Below are 17,425 nucleotides of genomic sequence, written 5' to 3'. Positions count from 1 at the left end.
TTTGTCTGTGCTTTCAACTACAGGAGTGTCATTCAAAGTTGATAGAGGACTTTTCAGAGAGTTTTTCATTTTTTTTAAAATGGCTACAAGCCACCTTCAGGCAAGCACATGTGTTATAGTGAGAGAACGTACAACAAGTGCACTGAAGTGTTTCAGCCGATGCAAAAAAACACAGATTTCCAAACAAACTTGGCATTTTTATCACTTTCAAGTCCTCACAGTGTACAAAGTAATGCCTTTCTTTCACTGCAATTCTTGCCAAGGTAGAAATGTCTGTTTCCATGTTTGGATAGATGTCATTGTCAGCCTCTGCTAATTTTGCAAGTAACACTAGATGCTTGCAAAGAAGTCCTCGTAAGCCATATGTACAGTTGCAGTAGGACTCAACAGGGCAGACGTCATACACCATGTCTTCTCTTGACTCAGATGGGACTTGATATGCATTAACTCCATGGCTGTTCTTGACTGTAATTTTAAGAGCCCAACCACTTTCCATCAGTCTTGAAGCAGAGTCTGAAACTTGAGACAAGGGGTCAGCAAACCTGTTTTTCATGCGGCCCACATCTTGCAGGGTTTTTATGACTGAGAAGTAGTCGTCGGCCTTCCCTAGGAGCACTTCAATCAGATCATCCAGACGCCTATTCTTGTAGCCAGATAAAAACTGGTATTTCAGGCGGTGGAAAAATCTGAAAAACAGTTATTTGAAATGATTAGTAACTGTAATTGAAGGAATTTAAAGTTTTAATCAAGACTGTATTATTTTTTTAAAAATTGGAATACCTATTGCACACGTCTTTTATAAAGGAATGCTCTGTGCCGGTTTAGCTGATTTAGGCAAATCCACCTACTCTGTTTTTTGTTGTGATAACATAAAAAACGCTGCTAGAATTTAAAGGATTTGCCTAAAACCTGTTCTGGCAATGACATGACGAACCTACTCAGTTTAGCCTCTTGGATTAAAGCATAATATCTTTTTTTCAGCAATACAATTGAATGAGGTCAAAATAATAAATCATACCTTTCAATCACATTGTTTGTTTCAGAACGAGCGTGACTGAAGCGACGGCCGTAGTCACACCACATGTGGCCAATGCCTTCCCAGTGCTTCTGAAAATACTGGCACACCAAAGGGTATTGCTTAAATGTCTGGCAGAACTCTGCTGATGTGGCTTTAAAGTCGTCCTCCTAAGAGAATTGGATGCAACAGAATATATTTCAATCCATTTAACAGACCTATTGAAATCTTTAATATTATGTATTGAAGCCCTTTTCCTTTTATTGAATAACATTAAGAATTTTAAGTTATTAATAATATGTCGTGTTTTTGTATTAAGAAGCAATTATTTCTTCCCTTACAATGGCTAAGAAGGAACACTAAACCTATAAGCATATTTGGTTTCAGCATCTGTCTGTGAAAGAATCCCACTCACAAGTTCTACTGCACAGTGGGTGACACAATGATGGTCTGCACAGCTTAAGTACTTGTTTTGATAAGCAAGATAAGAAGCCAGTTTTAGAAATTGTTTCAAAAATCTATTTTGTATCTCTCTGTAACTTTTTTTAGCAACTGAAAGTTATTATGCTCTTAGTGTAATCAAGAAATCAAAATGTGAAATAGACAAATTACACTTACAGATGTGCAAGCTTTCAGCTTACAAAAGAAAGAAATGATTTCATTTCTCTTTTGGGTGTTAGAAAGCCCATGGACCCCGGACTCTGATTTTGAAAGCCATCAATTAACAGCCTGTGAATGTAAGAGAAAAAAAGTTAATCTGGAGAGAGAGACAGAGGAGCAGCTGTACAAAAAGCATAAAAGAAAGCTGACGTCCAAAAATAACTTTGTCACTCACTGGACAAGAGGACCTGTGCATTACAGAAATCAACCAGGCAAACATATTTTTAAATGTCAAAAAGAGCTTTGGGAAGCAGCCACCAGAAGATGAGTGCACTGTGGTCTTAAATGGATGGACATAGTCACTCAACATTTTATCCCTTTATATTCATTAACCTGAGTAGGTGAATATCACAATGAGGCAAATCATAACAACAGGGCCCTGTTGTAAAAATGTGTTTCAGGTGCATCTTAGACAACGTGAAAAGAAAACAATGTGGTTTACCTGCAAGACATGGTACCAGCATAGAAGGATAGCTGACTCTGGAAAAACCTTCTGCAAAGCATTTATTTCCGCAAAGTCTTTGTCAACCATAAATGCTCTACAGAAAAAAAGAAAACACTAAATGAGATTAAACAGTATGAAAATGTTTTTGCTATCTCAAAGCACCACTTCAATGCCAAATTAAACATTTCAACTCACAAGTAGATATATAAAATACTGCATACAGCCTATAGGAATAACTTTAACAACTGGAAAGGAAAGTTTTTTGCAGCCCATGCTGCAGCTATAGCATTAGATTCTGGCATGTTATAACTTTTTTGAAAAGGAATTATTTCAAAATCAATAGCTGTCAATGTATTATTTACCTCGGGGAAGTTGGGAAATGCTCACAAACTATTCCAAGAACAGTTTCCAGGGTTTTCTGACTTTCGTTGCTGACAATAGCATAGGCCACAGGGACTCCATGCCCATGATCATCTCTTACAACAAGTGTGAATAAGGGAAATGAATACTGGTTAACGCAGTGCGTGGTGTCAACAAATACTAACTGTTTTGCATAGTTCTCCATGTTTGATTTCATTACAGGTGTCTGCAAAACAATCATTAGTTCTTGGTCAGATGTGTATGGTTGATAGAAGAGAACATGTTCTTGATGTTTTCCATTAAGTAAGGTATGTACACTTTGACTGTCTCCACAGTTAAAGTGCTTCTTCCTCATCATGCAGGTTCTAACACTGTCAATGTCACGTGGTGTGACAAAATGCTCTCTGTTGTGAAGATCTCTGTGTCCATGTTCTTTGGCCCATTTATGACATTCGGTTAGTACGATGGCTGGCTTAGTTCCAAGGGAAAGCAGTTCCTCAATCTTCCTCCTCAAATCACTGGAAATATTGTTGAAATGTGCGTCTTTTGGGTCCGAAGGATCATGCCCATCATGCTTATCATATGTACGCTGCACGATGACTGTGTGGTCTTTCCAACATTTGAGTACTTTAAATGAAACATAGGCCTTACAGCCCACTGCTCTGTAGCTGTTTCGACTTTTTTTCCCAGCTCTGATGCAGTTGAATTTGTAATAGTCTCTTTTCCTGTCTTTACCTGAGGCAACATTTAAACATTTATAATGTCCATGAAGGGTTAATGAGTTCAATTTTTCTAACACAACACTGAATGGGTCCTCCTGGCATTGTGACACATGCACACAAAGTTGTGTGTCTTTTCCAGTTCTTTTTTTAATGTGGCCCTTGGGAAAATTAATTCCTCCCTCATGATCTAAAAGCTCCAGGGTCACCTTCTGTCTTGTGGTAAATAGACTGGTTCTTTCTATCGTGCTTTTCTACTCTACTTGAGTACACAAAGCTCTTTCTACAACATATTCCATTCACACATGCACTTTTTTATGCCTAAGTGCTTTCTGTCTAACAGACACCCTCCAATGGGCACATGGAAGAGCAACTTGGGTTCCAGGATATTTGACATGCAGATTTCAGCAGCCAAAGATTGAACTACCAAGCTTCCAATTAGTAGATGCCCTGTTCTACCTCCTGAGCTACAGCCACTTACCTGCACTTTGTCCATACAGCTCTGAGGGCTAACTGATAGTAGAGGCAATAAGGATCAACAAATACTTAACCAAAAAAGTAACTGCTAACTGTGTTCTTGCTGCCTCCTTTACTTGCAAACACTCTGCAGGGCATCTGTGAGCAGCTCGAGTAAAGTAAAAGAAATAACATCTGATAGAGCACAAGATGAACCAGGCTGTCCTGTTTTGCCTTCTGTGACAATGGTGTGGACTGGTGATGTCAAGTTGCACAGGCTTTTTAACTCAGTGCCACAGAAGGAAGTTTAATTTGTATCTTTTTACCCGCTTGACGTGACACATCCTACACAGTGTTTTCCCAAAAAAGAGACATTATAAAATAGAGCGATGGCACTCATAGAAAGTAAGCCAGAAAATTCTTTGGGTAATTTACATCAGATTTCCCTACGCCCATCTTTTGATGCCTGCTTCCAGCAGGATAACATTTGGGATGTGATGGAACAGGAGATTCACAGCATGGATAAGTCTACAGCAACTGTGCGATGCTATCATGTCAACATGGATCAAAACCTTTGATGATGTTTCCAGCACCTTTTAATTTGTGCCATGCAGAATTAAGAGAGTAAGGAAGGCAGAAGTGATCCATCCTATCAAGGTGTACCTAAGAAAGTGGCCAGGAAGTGTATTTTCTGGTGAGCGTTTGCTCATCCTGCCGTCATTGCAGCGGTAAGTCAGCAGTCTGCATAAATATCAAGGACAAAAAGAAAAGGGAAAGTCTTATCTCTTGATAAATGCAAGGAGTTGTTTCTAGTACACGGTGAGTAGGGGCACCTGCTTTACATATCAGCAAATGACCTTTGCCAACAATTCTTTACTTGGAAGGTTAAACCATTATTTAGTATTGTATCCCCACAATCAGAAATTTCCTTAATTATAAAGACTAGGAGTCATAAAAGGCACTGTGAATTTATTTATACATGTTTTAGACTCACTGGCTGGTAGTAAACTTATGGTTTTTCATAAGACAAGATTAAAGAGACTTGGAAGGATTTAGAACAAGGTACCAAAATGAATGAATGAATGAATGAATAAATAAATACATACATACATACATAAATACATAAAAGTAGTAAACGCCTATGTTTTTTTAAAGAAATTCCTCAAGCTGACATTTGGCAGCAATTTTATTATGAATGAATATTCATCAGTGGACGAATGTTCATTAGTTCCTCAGTTTCTGCTGCACAATAACGTCTGAACAAATACATTTTTGAGTGTTAGTGAATAAATGTGTTTTAAGTGTGTAAAATGACAGGTACAACTCACAAAAACCATAAAAATGTAATTACAGTGAGAGTAAAGCATTCAAACACTTTGAGTTTACCTATGTGAGTCAGATCGCTACGAGAAAATAACAGAAAATATTTTCATTGAAAAAGGGAAAGAGAAAATGTGGGGTCAGGCATCGAATGACATCTCTAACTTGATAACCGGTCAGGTAAAACACTCACTCCTCGCCCTGGGCTTTTGGAGAGGACAGAAATAGAGGGCTCATTTCTTATTTAGCAGACATTGAATACACTGAACGTAATTAAAGAGGTGGGGAGGAGGAGTCTTAAGCAGCTGCCGAATGACTGAAGCTGTCTCATATCAAAGCCATTTGGAGACAAGCTGCAGTAAAAAGCATTGTGGTGCACTTACTTTGTCTTTTAAAGAAGAGCGCATTATGTGCTGATTTAATTCAGACCTCATTTTGTTCAACTGAAGTTTCGACTGTGCTTTTTGTATCTTTTTGTAGAAGCATGCACACATTTTCTAAAGTTAACTAAGTTATTCATTTATTTAAGTCTCAAGCAGCTGCCGAGACGACCGGAGCTGTCTGGTGTCGGGGCAATTTGGAGACAAACTAAAAGGATTGTGGTGCTTTTTGTATGATTTTGTAGAAGCATGGACCCATTTTTAAAATTTACTTATTTATTCATTTATTTATTTATTTACATGCAAGTATAGATGCGTAACAAAAGCCATTAAAAAAAACAGACCGCTGGACAGAGGCCATACCTTTTGTTTGCCATCCAGGTAACAGTGAGTAATGTCGTGTCATCAGCAAACCAGACCTGGTAATGATTCTTTTTTAGCACATCCACAACGCATGTCATCCAACAACAGTTCAAATGAAGGCGACTGCTACCCCCAGGTGTAGGTGAGGTACCAGCTACAGCGGCCTGTGCCTGAGGGTAGCAGGTATCTACAGTTGTTAGTGGTTGAAGTGAGTGAAGGAGTTTGTTGTGGCTTTTAATATTTTTATTATACATATATCATCCATTAAAGACTAGTGAATAAGCTGCATTAGGGAAAAAAAACTGCGTAATATAAAAGTTCTGTTTTCGAAACCTTGACCTCAGCATTGTGACGCTCAGGAACAATCTGATGAGGACTCCCAGATATTTTATCCCTAATGGTGTCGCGCCTTTCGCTCTGAGCCAAAGGGGTGAATAAAGGTGGGGAGCATTGCATACGGTCATTCACTTCTTACCTGCTCTTCGTGAACCAAAGAAGTCCAGTTGCAGTTACATAAATCTTTGATTTATTGTCTGTGTCGGTGTGCATACCATAATGCGAGCCATACAACACGAACACGTCTTTCCCCAGCTGCTCATTTGCTATTTCAGCACTCTCTGTGATATAAAAAGGCTTGAGTTACTCTCATTAAAGTCTGTCCAGCACAGCCATGAATCACAGTCGGCAGGGAGCCTTCACCTTGTCTGACCTGCTGCCGCAGTGAGGGGAAGGAGCGCCGTGGTACAGACAGACCTCTCATGTCTGCAACCTTGCCGAGCTCTCCGCTGAGGTGAAGTTCACGGCGAGGACTGGAAATAGGATGAGGAGCTCATTAAAGTTCCAGTGCAGCGAGCAGAGGGACAGCGGTAGGATGTAAAGTAGAAGGAGATATGTCAAATCTGCAAGTGACAGTGTAATTCAAATGTAAATCAACTGTAATCTTAAGATTTAAGAGTTCAAAACGTCATAATAAAGCTTGTCCACAGTGGACTGTTAAAGGTGCGTTTGAGAAAGTGTGTATGCATGGACAAAAGGTTCGTCTGTGTTTGTGTGTGTGTGTGTGTGTGCATAACGATTAGACAAATTCCCTCTTGGACAGCTACTAATAAAAATATTTTTCTGGTATATATATATATAACTCCACTTTAACTTTGATGACATCAAAACAGGCAAACAGTAAAAGACAAACGAGTGGCATGCCAGTTATGTCATCAGTCATGAGGTGAAATCATGGCTGGTGAAGCTGGGATGTTTGTAGATTGGACACTTTGTAAGAAGTGAACAAGACACCTTCATGAATATGTAATAAAGCTAAAGGCTAGCCAGCATAAATTAGATTAGAAACTGAGCAAAGACAACCAGCAGCGTGCCAATCTCTGCTTTTTCTCACACAACAACACACTGGAGAGTGTGTGAATGTGATTCTTTACAGATGTGACTGGATGTTTGTCCATTTATAAAGGAGGCTGCTGGTTAAACTCCGGATTCAACATGAGTGAAATTATGCAGCAAAGCCTGTGCGGAGTTCTCCTGTGACACCAAGAAGAGATTAAAATGAATGAAAAGTAAATGTGTGCTGGTGATGCTCTAGGTGGTTTGGGGGAAGCTGAAACAGCTGTTAGTTAAAGTGCTTGCACATATTACTCAAATGCACTTGTTTTGGAAAGGATGGCTCTACCGATCCACCAGAAAACACCAACAGGCGTACAGGTTTTCTCAAACAGCAGGGGGCGCTAGACAACAGCTTATAAATACACCCAGAGCCTTAAAGGCCAAAAAGGTTTCTTGTTCTTTTTAAGTTCACTTGATACTGAATGATACGACTTAAAGTCACTCTGTGAGAAGACGATCTGATGCCAAACCAGTTTCTCCTGTTTGCTGTAGAAAAAGAAGTGACCACGTGGGCAGAGGTCGGTGTATGGGTGATGTGTTTACTTCTTGGGTATTGATTTAAGAAAAAAAAACAAAACAAAAAAAAACAACGACGTTCTTGTTCAACAGGACTTCAGTGAAAACATCAGCAGTGATTTATAATGAATGAGATTCAAATAGCTGAAGTGATGAATTTAGAGCAAGAAGCACGTGAAGCAGCTCTCTGACAGCTCTGAGCTCTTTAGGAAGATGACCGCTGGATGATGGAGCCACTGTGTCATGTGGGTGGAAGGTTTTCTGAAACCCAACCTGTCAAGCTGCACAGGAGTATATATTGCAGGAGCTCGCGAGTGACAGCTAAAATACTAAAGAGATAAATATCAAAGGCAAAATCAGAGCATTTTCTCTTTCCAAAGAAATGCAGAAAACGTTTGCACTTTTACAATGTGAGAGACAATAACACACCACCATTTAATGATGCCCACAATCTACTAGACAATAGAGCAGCGATTTAATATCCTTGCTAAAAGCCTTAAGTGAAGGTTGTTATTTCAAAAAAGCCTTTATAATCCTTTCATTTCATGCTCATTTTAGAAAACAGGAGCTGCGAGGTCACATGGGAGAAAAAGCTGTTTGAACGGAGAGTGCACCGAGAGGATTTTAAGCCAAATCAATTAGCGTGACTTTATGCGTAACCTCCCTCAATGACTTGTGTGATGGAAAGTGGGGCGCTGGGAGAAAGGAAGCTGTGCACGGTGGAGAGGTTAGAGAGTCGGGCGATTATCGTGAAGCAGCGTTTGGGATCGTGAACCGGAGGATCACGGAAGCAGAAGAAAGCAGGAGTCTAGGCACATGCGGTCACTCTGTGGAGCTGAACTAAGACACTGCACTTTATAGCTAAATGCAAACATTATCACATTACTTCAGTGTTTACAGCTCAGTGTTAGGCTGGTAACATTTACAAATCTGCATTAAAGCAAAGTACAACTACAGTCAATACAGATTAGATTAGTTTTGCAGCTAGACTTATTAAGCAATAATCCTGTGAAGACCAAAAACGTAATGGAGAAAAGACGAAGAAGAGTCGGCAGATAAAAGATGGATACACACTCACCAGCCTATTTTAGCTACACCTGTTCAAATGCTTGTTAATACAATTATATAATCAGACAATTACGGTGCTTGTTAGGCTGAATATTTAAGAAACTGCTCATCTATCGGGATTTTCCTGCACAACCATCTGCAGAGTTTTCTAATCCCAACAGTGGAATTGTGTTCATTTTAAAGACAGTTTAACCTAAACCTTAAAAACAAAGCCAACAAAATAACTATCCTTATGTTGTCTATATTGTGGGCACATCTTACTTTAAATAAGCTTTTTAGATATTTATTGATGTAATAATGGTGCTGCTAAACTATGTAAAATAATATATAGAAAAGCAAAAATTTTGGAAATCACATTTAGTTGTATATTTTTAGATCTTGGCAGTAGAAAGAAGAAGTACAAAGAAGTCCAATCACATCTTTAGTCGCCCTTGATCTATGACATCATTAAACACTGATTTCAATGGCTAATTTCAGGTCTTATTGAACACACATTATGGACATTTTGTAGATGAATAGAGTCACAAAAGCACAATAAAGCATGATGTGCTTTAGGGCAGCCCTGCTCTGTGAGCCGCCACCGTATTCGGTTTTGGTGTTCCTGTTTCTCAGTCAGATTCATTTATTTTGTCTGTGAGAATGACAAATATCTACTTTATGAGTGTCCCTGTTTTCTCAGTCAGATGCCACGCATGCTCGTTCATCATTCATCTGAGTTTCTAGTCCCCTTTTTCTGATAACCACATAAAGTACATGCTCCAATTAATGTCACAGTTGCTAATAGATACACTGAGATGATGCTGGCCAAAAAAGCCACATCCCAGGCTTTAGAAGAGTTGTGGGTGACTTCACAGTGGCTGTGTCTCATTTTAGCGTACCGGAGCTCATAAGAGTCGAATGGGTGTTGGAATATTTGAATCTGGATCAAAGTGGTGGATCGAGATTCAAGCTGCAAGCTGGGCTAAAAGAGGAAATCTGTGTTTCTCTGCTGCAATTAGCATCCCAACACCGGTGGGTGGTAGAAACTGTGGGAGTCTGGTTATTTTTATCTACTGTGGTCATTAACTTAAACACACACACACACACACACACACCCACACACATACTGATCACCAGGAGACAGAATGCAGAAATGCTATAGAAGTCACCAATAAAAATCAATCAATAAAAAAAGTTTTGGCGTTTTCCTTACGTGGCCTCCAAGTTTAATAAAGAGAGGTAGAGTGCAGAGTAATGGCTGATTGCACTGGCACAGGAGGAGAGAGAGGACAGAGAGGGTGAGGGGAGTGTGCCTCGGTGACCCCCGTGCAGCCTTCAACATATAGGAAGAAAATTACCATCAACCACCAGACAAATTCTTGTCAGTGGGGTCAGAAATCACGACACATTTTCTAAAGCATACTCAGAATACAAGAATAGTTTTAATGTTTTTCTTAGCACTGCATTTAACTGAAACCACTGCAGTTATACTGTAAGAAAAGAGAGCGAGAGCAATCATGTGGCTGTTCAGACCTGTGCGCTATTTTTTCTTTTGCTGTGATGACTAAAATTCATTTGTAACTTTTAAAATACTTCTCGAGAAGAAGAACGCCGCTGAGGTCTAATTGTGAGTTTTTCCAGGAGCACTGACTGCTTCTACCCAGATGGGCTGCATGGGTTTGTACTTGGATCACATGATCACGTGAAACCTGAGTCAAAATCCATTCACCTGAGAAAGCTGGAATTTTTCATGAGGATGATGATGAGGATGTTTTGGGGGAACATTGAGTTAAATAGGTTACTCTAAGGGATTTAGTACTTATTTGTAAATCATCAGAGACTCAAAATCAGGAGGAAAACAATCAAGTGAAATCATTTGTTCTTAATAAGAAGACACCTGGGTGGTTAAATTACCAAACAGGTCTAGTATACTCATTTAAAATGACAAACAAGCCAAACTCAGATATCAAACTTTATGTGTACACGCTCACACAGTTGCTGCAGATTTGTCAGCTGTACATTCATGATGGGAATTTCTTGTGTCACCATATAAGGTGATTGAGATCTGGTAACTGTAGAGGACATTTGAGTACAGTCAACTCTGTCACGACCTGGCTCAAAATCTCTTCTCACTAACCAGAGTGTAAGTGCGAAGAGGTTTTATCTTAAAATAGCATAGCAGGTTAGCTAAAATGGCTGGTGCCACCAAGGCAAAGACTAGTGACCTTCTGGAAAGCCTGTCTCAGGTACGCTTTTATCCACAAATGACTAGGTGTGGCCAATTAGCACCAACTGAACACATTGAGGAGATTAGGGGCTGCAGAGGGGTGTAACAAACTCGTTGTCATGTTCGAGAAAGCAGTTTGAAATTACCCTGCAGGAAGCAGACATCAGAAGATTGGCACACTGTGGTCATGAAGGGATGGAGATCAGCAACAACACTCAGGTGTTCAGGCTCTAGGGTTTTAGACCATGCTCATTTGATAGTATGGGGCTCAAAGCATGCCAAGAAGCTATCCCCCACACACTACAGGCCGTCTAAACTGTTGATGCAAGGCAGGATAGATCCATGCTTTCATTTTCTTTTCTGACTTTCTCTACAGTAGCATAGACCATATCTAGCATAGAAGGTTGAAGGGGGGGGGGGGGGGGGGGGGGTTCTTTGCTAAGGTGAGTAAGTTTCGAGCAGGGTCCCTTTTTAGTCTCGTGGGATTCATAGATCAGGGTTAAAGAAAAAATTCCTGTGAAAATGTTCAGGTGCAAGGACTGGACTAAAGAATGAGTGATTAAGTAACCAATGCCCAGAGAAAACCTCTGAAAGACCTTCAGAAAAACTGGAGAAATATTACTCAAGAACGCTTTGAAAGCTCACAAGAAAGTGTGGCTCCTTGGAAGCAAAATATAAAGAAATGGGGGGTGGCTTTGATTTTTGCACAGTACTGTATTACTCTACTCTTCTTCTAATGTTAGCATGAGATCCTGAAATGTGGAGCCTGGCTTATGTTTAGCATCTTCTGCATACTTCTTTTTATTAAACTTTTTAAAATTGATTTTCTTTCCCATGTTGTTGCCCATGTTTCATTTTCCTCTTTTCCACAGACTGTTTTTGTTTTGTTTAGTTTTTTTGCACAAAGACAGAAGACTCTGTAACAGCTTGGCAGGGTCAGCATGCTAATAATCCTCAATTCTGGAAAAGGTCTATTGATCACACAGTAGCATATAATCAGTAAGGTATGTTCTTGCTGATCCATTTGCTCTTTTGATTACCTAGCTGGTGAACTTTCTAAACCTCCACACTGTCTGTGCTGTAAGGAGTGAGGATGTGTTTTCTGTCTTTCTCTAAGAAAGAAATCAAGACTAATCAAGCCGATCAACATCTTCCAACCTTCTTCTGTCCAATTTTGGTGAGCATGTGTGAATTGTAGCATCATGTAGTTTTCTTTTCTTAGCTGAAAGGAGATGCACCGAGTGTGGCATTCTGCTACTCAAGATTTGACATGTTGTGCATTCAGAGATGCTCTTCTGCACATCTTAGTTGCAACAACTGACTATCTTCAGCAGGTTTCTTGACCACGCATGCCTCTACATCAGATATTTGCGTTAACAAGCAGTTGGCAGCTGTATTTAATAAAGTGGCCAATACGGGTGTGCTGAATATACAGCAAATGGAGCATAAAGCAGATTGAGGCTAGAAATACAATCCAGTAAAACAAAAACAAAAAAACATATTTAACCATAAAACTGCAAAAAAAACTAAAGCTTATGAACAAATAAAGTTTTTACTGTTATATGTACATATGCATTTTATTTCATTTCATTTTTTTTTAGTATTTGTATTGGAATTTATATATATGGGTTTTTTAGTGTGTATCACAGCTAACGAAAATGTTAACAACAATGTAGGTACAATTATATAGCTGATGGATTTCGGAGCCTTTCAGACGTAGAGATAAAGGAGAAGGAAAATGAGAAAGTGACAGACACACATAATTCTTTAGAGGATGAAGCTGGAGGCTCGGAACAGAGATGAGGGCAGTGCTGCTACTTCAAGGACAGATAAAATGAGAGGGAGGAGCAAATATCTGTGTTTTTTGTTTTGTTTTTTCAGGAAACGCTTCAGGTCACTCCAAAAAGAGCAAATACTAAAAATCAACAGAGAATATAATGACTGGGAAAGGTTAAACAGAAATGCTGTATTTAAGGATAAATGTATCTTCAGCCTATTTCTAGTATTCAAAGCTCGTATTTTTTTTTAAACCCCCACACAGAAAGGCTGAACAGCAGCACAGACCATATCACAGCATAATCTGACAAGCAGATTTTACTCTAAGGCCGTTCTTTTAGAGGTCAGACGCTTGAAGGGAATCGATATTTGGCAAGTTACCTTTCGGTCCACCGCTTCAGAGCCCAATCAGCCGAGCAGCTGTCCTGATGCACCTAATGGCTCCAGGACAGTGAGAGGATAGAAGCAAAGGGCCTCTCCTGCAGAAACTCCATATCTGTCTTCTGCTTAGGAAGGGGACATAAACATAAATAAAGATGAGAGGAACAAGAATGCACGTGCATTTCAATGGAAGGAAAGACAAGACAAGGAAGGGAGCAAACAGGATTAGCATCATCTCTTGTGCTATCGCAGTGACTGCAGCGTCCTCCAGTCGTCCCTGACAGAGCCCATCAGTCTGCCTCGGCTCTGATCTCCGCTCCATAACACACTGGCATTTGCAGAGTTATCTAGTGCACACACAGACTCACTGAAAAACAACAAGAGCCCAAAGATCTCGTGCGCTGGAGTTCTTCTGTAGTCTCAAATGAATCTGAAGAGATGCTAAAGTCTTTTTCCCTCAGCTCTGTTGAAATCAGGGGTACATTAATCAATTATATCCACTTGCTGCAAGCAATATTTTCTGTATGTGTATTTAGTGAGTATTGTTTGTGACACAAATCACAGGTCTAATCATGTAGCCTGCCTCTAGAGTCACAGCACGAGCCAGTCTACATCAGTATGTGGTGTTCTGCTGGAGGGAGAGAAAATAATTAGAGGGAAGTTGAGGGAGGGAGAAAAGGAGTAGAAGGAAAAAAGGTGAGAAAGGAAGAGGAAATCTCAAACATTATTAGAAGAAACGGGGGAGGGAGGGGGTTGCAATTCAGCCATGATGCACTGACAGGGTAATCTCCCCTTTGCCACTTGATTCATATTTAGGTTTTAGTGAATATCTCACCAACTTTTGAACTTAGTGTACCCGAGAAAACTCACCCAGGCATGAGGAGAACATCCAAACACCTCACAGAAATTCACAGAAAGTGTGCAGAGTGGTTTCAGACCTAATAAAAAAAATCATCTGGTAATTGGCAGGTCTTAAAGTTAGTTAATACAACTTCAGATGAACAACAACATGATATATTACACAGTGCCGTTTTATATGTCACAAATATAAGCCAAAAAGGAAAAATAGTGTGAAAAACTAAGTCCACCCTTACTGTTTACATGGGAATTAAGAGTCCAAGTAGCAGCTAGGAACTGACGATGAGAACAATAAGGTTGAAAACATGAGCTATGACCTGTGAGATGGCAACATGAGCTATAAACCTAAAGAACAAAAACATGAACTATGATCGGTCAGTGGCACTGGAACACAGAGAGATAAATGTCAGTGAGTGGGGCGATTGGTCAAGTAAGTCAGAGTAAGCAAACTTAGAGCGCCTTACAGGTTTTACAGGACCAAAGCAGTCCGGGTGAGTGTCCAGAAGCTGGGAGTCCAGAGGGAGTGTTTTCCGTGAATCCTTTAATTGTGCCAGGGAGGCAGGCAGGTGAAACAGATTTCCAACAGAGCTTGGGCTGTGACTTTGATTACCAAGAAGACCAGCGTCGGAAGTGATGAGTATTGCCAAACGTTTATTTATCAGTTTTTAAATGGTAACAAAGCCATTTCTAGGCTTTGGGACTCCAATGAGAGCCATTATCCACAAACGGAGAAAACTTAGAACAATGCCCAACTTCAGAGGAGTGGCAACCCTATCAAATTACTCCAAGCATGTTTGAGTGACTCATCCAGATCACAAAGGAACCCAGAACAACATCTAAAGACCTACAAGCCTCACTTGCCTCAGTTAAGGTTAGAGTTCATGATTCAACAGTAAGAACCAACCTGAGCAAAAGTGGCATCCACTGGGAGAGTTCCAAGGAGAAAACCACTGCTGACCAAAAATAACACAAAGGCTGATCTCACATTTGCCAAAAAACATCTCAATGAAACCTTGAAACCTTTGGGAAATTATTACGTGATCAAAGATGAACTTTTTGGAAGGTTTGAGTCCCGTTAGATCTGGCGTGAAACTAACACAGCATTTCATAAAAAGAACTTCGTGCTAACAGTCAAGCATGGTGATGGTTGTGTGATGATCTGGGGATGCTTTGTAATTGATGGAACCACCAGAAAATAAAGAGACTTAAAAGTTCCTCCACAGTGATGTGAAAGACTCATTGCCAGTTATCGCAAATGCTTGGTTGCAGTTTTTGTTGTCAAGGGTGGCACAACCAGCGTTTAGGTTTATTACTTAATTACTTTTTCACACAATTTTTCTCCTTTAGTATTTACAAGGTTATCACAATTAATTTGCTCTGAAACATGTAAGTGTGGCGACCCTGAAAAGGATAAGCGGGAGCGAATGGATGGATGTATGGATGGTTCTTTAGGTAAGTTTTAATTCAGTTTGTTAGATACACTTATTCAACTGCTCACTAACAAAAATATCTAATCAGGAAAGGAACACTTTCAACAGCCAATGTATGCAGAAGAGCATATATGAATGCATGAATGAATGAAGTTGTACCTAATAAAGTGTCTGTCTGGCTTTGGATGGATCTGATGGGAAGAATGAAAGGGAAGCAAAACTGTAAAATATGGGACAAAAACAAAATAATGAGCTGAAATATGCCAAATAAACCTAAGAACGAACGACATCGATATCAGCAGCATTTTTCACATTACCCACAGTTATTCGATCGATTGTAAGTAAGTAAAAACTTCAAAAATGGCTTCATAATTAAGATGGAAACAAATCAACACTGTGAGTCTGGAAAACCTGTTAAAAAATGGGTATTTGAATCGACTAACAACAGCTGCATCGAGGCGTTTTGTATTGCAGAGTGAAGAAGCACCAATACATGTTACTCTGAACCTGAACATCTCCTGTGATCAAGGACAAACACAACCCACTGGAGACAAAAGATAAAAGTTAATGACATGCAGTAGTGGCGTGTAAATGCATGGGGAGAAAAGAAGAGGCGTGGATAAATAAATGTTTAGTGCATCATGGGAAATCTTCAGGATGTGTCACCAACATCACATAACCGATGTTTCCTAAACTGAAGTGAAAAGCCGATCAGAATGAATCATTCAAATACACTCACACAAATTAAAAGAGTTCACTCTAACTTTAGCCTTCATTAGCCTCTTTGCCTCATTATAACACAGGTTAAAACACAATCGTTCACATTATAGAACAGGTACTGTTGCTGCGATGCTGGGATGCTTCTCCTGCCCTCCACTCACAGCCTTTCTTGTCTTGTTTGTTTTTCTTGGCTCAGCAGCAGGTCTGCTGTATGACGGATGCTGACGAGCAGCAGGCAGACATCCATCTGGGAGGAAACAGCACTGCATCCTCTGCTGGGCTCTATCGCCCACTTAAAGATCAATCAGTACTGAAGGCAGCTAAGGTTAGCACCAGCAAAGCATCCCCGAGGCTTCAGAGAAGCGTGTCTCTGTGAAAGCGATGTGTATGCTGCACTGTTACTGCTTATAAATAGCCTTTTAGGAAATGCGCACATTAACGTTAACAAAGCCACTAAATTGAATTTCTCACTCACGATATAGTGTGAGACAGGGGGATCGTTTTATAGTGTAAAATTCATGTTTGTGGGAGCCTGGTGTTGTCTTCGAGATAGGTGTCAGAAGTCATTATACTTTACAGTTTTAGATTCATGCTCAACCTTTTTTTTTTTCTTTTTTTTTTGTAGCATCAGTAGGTGGGATCCGGGGTGCAGTATGAAACCTGAAACCTTGAGGTTTACATTACACCCACAAGACTTTCATATGCAGGAAGCATCCTGTGTAGATTCAGCCGGCACTTAATTAAGTGTGCGCCGATAACACTGGGTTGGATCACCCTTTGATTTTGATTCATATTGACATGATGGCATCACACAGTTGCTGGAGATTTGTCGGCTGCACATTGTTGCAAAGTGTGCAGAGAAAATATCACCCAAACCAACTACGAGCATGTGCTGGATCTGACTGAGAAAACAGGGACACTGCAGACTCATAAAGTAGATAGTTGTCATTCTCACAGACAAAATACATGAATCTGACTGAGAAACAGAGGAACACCAGACGCCATAAGGCAGGGAGCCATGTGCTTTAGGGCTGCCGTAAAGCACATCATTTATTGTACTTTTGTGACTCTAAGGGCTGTAATTTAGAAAATGGCCATAATGTGTATTCAGCAAGACCTAAAATTAGTGACTGAGATGTCACTGTTTACTGATGTCATAGATCAAGGGTGCCTAAAGGTAGCTTTTCCATAAACTATGTGATTGAACTTCTTTGTACAATCAAATGGGTCACCCCCAGAAAGGTTCAGGGAATTTCTCCAATGAGTGGGTGCACTGCGATCATAAAGGGATGGGTATGTTTAGCAGTAATATTCAAGTAGTTGCTTCGTAAAGTTGTTTTTTTTTTTTTTTTTGTATTTC

General features: G+C 39.9%; 1 long non-coding RNA gene across 1 annotated transcript; it reads right to left on the bottom strand.

Annotated features, from left to right (window-relative positions):
• Positions 1-8: 8 nt before the first annotated feature.
• Positions 9-1,734, bottom strand: LOC147332555 (uncharacterized). Its single transcript, XR_015128821.1, has 3 exons — positions 1,634-1,734; positions 1,019-1,185; positions 9-686 (listed from the first exon to the last, which is right to left on the bottom strand). It is a non-coding gene; the product is annotated as an uncharacterized LOC147332555 (long non-coding RNA).
• Between the last annotated feature and the right edge of the window lie 15,691 nt (positions 1,735-17,425).

Source organism: Aulonocara sp. 'chitande type north' Nkhata Bay, linkage group LG4, assembly GCF_057382095.1.
Source record: "Aulonocara sp. 'chitande type north' Nkhata Bay isolate Kocher_YH1m ecotype deep benthic linkage group LG4, A_spYH_male_GT1.1, whole genome shotgun sequence".
Classification (NCBI taxonomy): Eukaryota; Metazoa; Chordata; class Actinopteri; order Cichliformes; family Cichlidae; genus Aulonocara; species Aulonocara sp. 'chitande type north' Nkhata Bay.
This window is presented reverse-complemented; position numbering and strand designations above follow the sequence as displayed.